Here is a 6,443-nt window from a genome sequence, read left to right on the forward strand (position 1 = left end):
AGCAGAAGAAAGCAGAAAGAACACTTTGTCCAACGAGGCTAAAAGAAGCGGAAATTATCACAAAAAACTGGAATATATCTGAAAAAAGGCAGAATAAAAAAAACCCCAGCTGAATAGTAGCTAAAGAAGCAGAAAAAAGCTTAATTTACCAGATTTATGATTTATTGAAATAGCACAAAAATTGTGGCACGAGAAAGATGCTGAATAATGTATGGAAGACAAATGGATCACAGTAATGTGAAAGCTTCATAAACACAACGACTCAGATCTCCTAACTGGACTCGTCTAAATTACTTTTGTCATTTCTGCAGGAATCAATCTGACAACAACTCTCATTCTGAGTTCATACAGAGCTTAGGTAACATAAAGTCCATCCATCCATCCAACCATCCAACCATCCATCCATCCAACCATCCATCCATCGTCTTCCATTTCTTAGGAAGAAATACGTACATGCCTCTCCCCAGCAACACTCTTGATCTCCTCCTGAGGGATCCTAAAGTGTTCCCAGGCCAGAGAGAATATGGGTCCCCCACAGTGAGTTCTGAGTCTGCCTCATGGTCTCCTCTCAGTGGGATGTGCCCTGAAAACCTCCAGAGGGAGGCACCCAGGAAGCATCAAATCAAATGCCTGAACCACCTCAACTGACTCATTTTGATGCAAAGTAGCAGCAGGAAGCTCTGCTCCAAGCTCCGTCTGGATGATGAAGCTCCTCATCTTATCTCCAAAGCTGAGCCCGACCACCCCCCGCGGAGGAAGCTCATTTCAGCCACTTGTTTTCAGGATCCAAACTGCCTGACCACAGGTGAGGGTTGGATCGTAGACGGAGCAGTAAATGGAGTGCTTTGCTCCTTCTTCACCACAACACACTGAAACAACGCCCTCAATACCATCTCGAGCAAATAAGCAACATAACTGCTTTGAAATTTTAAATTGATAAAATAGCAGCAGAAATAATAAACCACCTAAAAATTAGCAATAATGCTAACCACTTAGCATTCAAATGCATTTGGTAACAGCCCAGCCTGACGTAGGTCTAAATAAGAAGAATGTTGTAAGGCAAAACCTGAGAGAGGCAGGAAAACCCAGCTTGTTGATTTCTAACAATTTATTACAAAAGAAACGCCGAGCAGAACGTCCCGGGGATGAGACGGATCCAAGTGGTGGACTCTGTCTGACCTCAGACTGTCAGGGAGGACATTTGATTAAAGCTTATCAGTAAGACACAAGAACGCCCACAGTCTTGTTGTAACTGGAAGGCAGTAAAACTCTGAAGGCATCAAGTCCCAACACTAAACCGGGAACAGAAATGCGGCATACAGAACAATCCTGCACCTCCTAAGGAGAACGTCTCAGAGAGCCTATCGGTGTCTTATCAATCTTATGATATCAGCTGCATTAAGCTGTTGTAGCCTCGTTCTCTCGGCTGTTAAACCTTAACACCAATCATTTTAAAAGGTTGTTTTTAAAAGGAATTTTTGTAGCTTTTTGCAAAAAGCTGTAAAATAGAATCGATAGAGCCGACGTCAGGCACTTTACTGCACTTTTGGTGGCGTCATGGGGATACGACATCTCTGTAGCGTTACTGGATTGTTGCGACGTCGGTCCTAGACGAGAAAATGTTGAAGTGAAACTAGTCATGAACCGAAGAGTAACTTTTTCTACACTAAACCTTATGGAAAAAATTAAACTCAGTTCATTTATAGCGCACCAATTTACAACAGAAAGGACCTCAGGGCATCGTACAAATACAAGAGTCTAAATACTGTCAATTGATTCCAATTATAATACAGTAGCTTAGCGTGAATTCGGAAAAGTAATTTAGTAAAAGATGCTTATCTAAGGAAAGCAGCGTATTGTTCCTGCCTGTACAAGTGTAGGAGTTCCAGTTTCTCTCCTGGAGTTTTCCTACAGCAGAGGGCGCCAACAGAACCACACCTGAGGACCATTCTCCTAATGAGCTGCAGGAGTACTTAAGGCAGAAGATGACTGCAATCCGACACTGACGCATTATCTGCCAATCAGTAGTTGTGTTCCTGTCCTGCATTGTTCCTTGTGTATTGTGAAAGCTAATCTCTACTTATCTGTTATAGATTTGACTCCTAGATGCCTCCTGAGCCTGTGACCTCCCTGGTTACCTCCTGAGCCTCCTCGTGATCTCTCCAGTCATTCCTTGCCTTCCACCACTTGTCCACCAGTTGTATTAAACCTGGAACGTCCTCACTCTTCCCTACTGGAACCATTTTGTGGCCTTTGCGACAGCTTTGCTTACTTACAGTAAAGAGAGTAACTGAACATCAAGACAACAAAGTCCATGCTCAATAATCCAGGTATACAATCCAACATTTTTCAGTCAGGTCATCTGGACAGTTTCTTTTATTGTGCTGAAACGTTTCACCTTCGATCCGGAAGGCTTCATCAGTCAAGGAAACACAACAAAACTGATTACTTCCCCAACAGCTTACTCCAAAGTGGAACAAACTAGTTCTGCTTGTCATAAGACGGTCTCTTAGGTACACCCCCTCCTCCATTGCCGGCCCTCTTCCTTCTTCTTTTCAACCAGTTTGATAAGACTGTCATCAAGGAAGAGGGCCTGCAATGGAGGAGGGGGTGTACCAAAGAGACCATCTTATCACAAACAAAACTGGTTTGTTCCACTTTGGAGTAAGCTGTTGGGGGAAGAATCAGTTTTGTCGTGTGTTTCCTTGACTGATGAAGCCTTCTGGATCGAAGGCGAAACGTTTCAGCACAAAAAAAAAAAGAAACTGTCCAGATGACCTGACTGAAAAATGTTGTCTTGATTGTTTAGTTGTACAATGAGAATACTTTTTTTTATTTTTATGAAAGTGAATTGGACTGTCTTTTTGACATTTTGATTACCATTGTTTTGATACGAGACGTATGTAACTTGATTACCCATCACACATTTCTCTCGTATTTCTAACAAATAGTCAAAATTTTATTAATGACCCACTTAAACTGTAAAACTGATCTGCAATTTAGTTGTGCGGTTTAATTGTATTTTTGTGTTTTTAATAAAATTGCCAATGACTGTACTTTTAGGGGCGGGTATTTTTTTAAGGGTAGAAGCGGAAATGTTTACTTGAAGGGGCAGCTCTTATGTGATATTAAGAAGCTCGTAAGTGGCTGTTGTGTTTAAAATTAGTGTTTACGTAATTATTTTCAGATTACATATCCAATATAGGTGTTATGTTCATAACTTTATTATTAGTAAGCCTAAGAGTTATCAGATCCAAGCAAACAGTTACCGGAACGCACCCTGTCAAAATAAGAGTTCCTGGATTATGCTCTGGCAGAATTCGGCTCAAATGAAGCACTGGTTGGACCAGTTCTAGTCTTGGTCTGAGGAGGCCTTTTTCTCATCTTTCTTTCCTCTTATTTTCCTGTCCTCTCTACACTCTTAATAAAAGCCAGCAGAGTCCACAAAACCTTTAAAAACAACCACGAATGGTTTTGATCTTTCTGATGGACATTAGTGAAAATAACCAACAGATGCCATTCAGGGAGTGCTTTGAAGCAAAACGTTAGAATCCTGCCAGCTGAGGAGAAAGTCTGTTTATTAGGACTTGTTCATTATTTCTGACAATTTCACTAAACAATTCTCAGGATTTCTGCATCCCTGCCGAGTAATATCCGGACTCAAACAATAGGGAATACGAGGCTCCTTTCAGATTAAAAAATGAGCCATTTTCAGCTCAAATAAACCAACAAATATGAACTAAGAGCCGGACAATGCCTTGATTTAAAAAAGAAATTGGGATTATGTAAACCTGAATCTAAAAACCTTTATATTCTGCTGAAAATCAACAGAATCATTCACTGATGGCTTGGTTTTGACACAACACTCCCAGGTTCACAAACAACTTCACCTCACAAGGATTTCATTGAGACTTATTGGTTGAGAATATTTATTTTACTTAAAGTCAGTTTTCAATGTTTATCTCAGGAGGTATTTGAACGTCTCGCCTCGATTAAATTAAAAAGCAATGTGTGGCGGTGTCTGAGCATGATCCCTTGCTCTGTCCAGTCCTAGAAAACACAAATATGGCTATAATTCAGTCAGTTTTACAGATGTTGCACTAAAAACTGGTGAGGTTGTGGGTAAGAGACGCTCACTGGGGAGGCTGTGGATCAGTGGTTCGAGCGGTCATCCTCCAATGAGAGAGTTGGGGGTTTGATTCCACCACTATGTAGTCACATTTGAAAATGTCACTGGGCAAGACCCTGAACCCCTCATTGCCTCCAATGTGTGACCCATCGGTGATCTAAAGCTCTGATTAGTCTCTACAGAATGAATTCCTCAGATGAGCTTGGTAGAGATGCAGTGGAGAGCTGTGTGAATGTGCATGTGGAGGTAAATGAGGGCACAGATTGTGTTGTAAAGCGCTTTGGGCATCCTGGTTGGACTAAAAGGTGCTACATAAGTACAGTCCATTTACAATCTACAACACATACTCAAGTGAAACTCATTATGGGATGTTTATTTGTTTAAAACTTTAGCATTAACTGTTGTGGTCAACCTTGTTGGTCTGTTAGCAAAATATCTCATCAACTACTGGATGGATTTTATGGAAACTCCCAGTCAGCAATCACTGGATGTACATCTATAACGGTTTAACTTTAGATTCAGCCCAATTCAAGATGTCTGCCACTGCTGAAGCAACATTAGCTGACACAAAAAGGGCTATTACGCTGTGAGTTTAACTAACAACAACGTAAAATTTGTCGTGGCAGTAGCTGAGAGTCATTCACAAAACATATTCTGTGCATGAGCTTGCACATAATATTATTTTCATGGTTTGACCAAAATGGATCAACAGAAAAATAAGCCTAGTTTAAAACTTAAGCATTAAACCTGTTGGGCGATGTGCATTCCTTCAAGGAATTATACGTCTTCAGTCTGCTCAAGGTTTGCCTTTAGAAGTGCTGTTTTAAAAGAAATGGTTATAAATAATCAGAAAACTGAAGAAGAGTTCAGATTCAGTCACTGATCTCCGGTGACCTACCCTGTTAAAAGCTTTAAGATGTGCCAGCTGCAAATCCATACGTAGCCATTTTTACCCGCTGTTTTTGAGCAGACAGCTAGTTGTGGGTTAAATGAACCAGAAAACAAACAAGCATGAGATTTAAAAACTGTTTAGTTTTGATCGGGTAGATGTTCTGCAAAATTCTGCTGAAGTAGTTTTATATGACGGCAGAGAGAGAGCGAAGAGTGAGCGGTGATAAAAAAATGTGTGGGAGTCAGCACGTGAGCATGTTGTGGGCCAGGGTTAAAAGGTCATTTCAACACTGTCATTACTGTGTCCACACACACACACACACCCAGGTTTGTTTAGCTATCTTTATGGGGCCTTTGCATTGACTTCCATTCATTTTTCATTCATTTCTATAGCCTAACCATGACCTTTATCCATAACCTAACCATTACCAGTACATACCTAACCCTAAACCTAACACATCCTCAATTCACACCTTAGTCCTAAACCTAGCCCCTAACCCACCAACGGGACTTCTTATGGGGCCCGGGCTTTGGGCCCCATAAGGAGCAGTTGGTCCCCACAATGTAGTATAAGTTGGAAAAATGGGCCTCACAAAGTAGCATAAACAAGGACACACACACACACACGAGAAGAGCTTACAGTATTTGTGAACTTATGGACAGCTACATGGCTACGCTAACACATTGCGACTCTGAGAGCTTCGGCCTCCTGCAGCCCTCCTGGACTCTGTTTTGTTTTTCTTTCCTCACTTTCCCAGCGAGTAAAATTACCCTCATAGATCTTCTGAGTGTGACGTATTGATCGCGAGCCAAAGGCGAGGCTATCATCTCATCTATGGCACTGCTGCCTTTTCTGCAGAGTTAATGCATGTTGGGCTGTTTGCTGGACAAGACGCTTCGTAGAGTTCAAGCTGATAATGGAAGATGATCAGAATTTCTAATGAAACGTTTAATGTTGTCACTTAACGCTTTAGTGGCTAAATCTGTGAAAATTCAAATAAAGAGCATATCAGCCGCAGCTTTTGCTTATAAATGACAGTTGTAACTGTTTTGGACAAACCTTAAAAATAGAATAATGCTCGATCCACCTTATTCCTCGCCCCCATGGTGCCTTGCATGAATTATGGGCGCGACTTCCGGCGCAGACTAGAACTGGCAATTGTTAATGTGCGAACGGTGCAAGCTAATGTAGTTTCTCCGAGCATTGTGGATTAATAACATGTAGGAACACCACCTGTCAGAGCTCAAACAGGACAATATAATCATAGCACTGCCTGCTGAGGACGAGGGATGGAGGATGAGTTGAAGGTGTGGCGGCAGATTACATCTACCAGCATATTTAGCTACATCTACTAGCATATTTACAGCTACATCTACTAGCATATTTAGCTACATCTACTAGCATATTTACAGCTACATCTAC

The sequence above is a fragment of the Nematolebias whitei genome, chromosome 1 (genome assembly GCF_014905685.2).
Source record: "Nematolebias whitei isolate Nwh7 chromosome 1, NemWhi1, whole genome shotgun sequence".
Taxonomy (NCBI): Eukaryota; Metazoa; Chordata; class Actinopteri; order Cyprinodontiformes; family Rivulidae; genus Nematolebias; species Nematolebias whitei.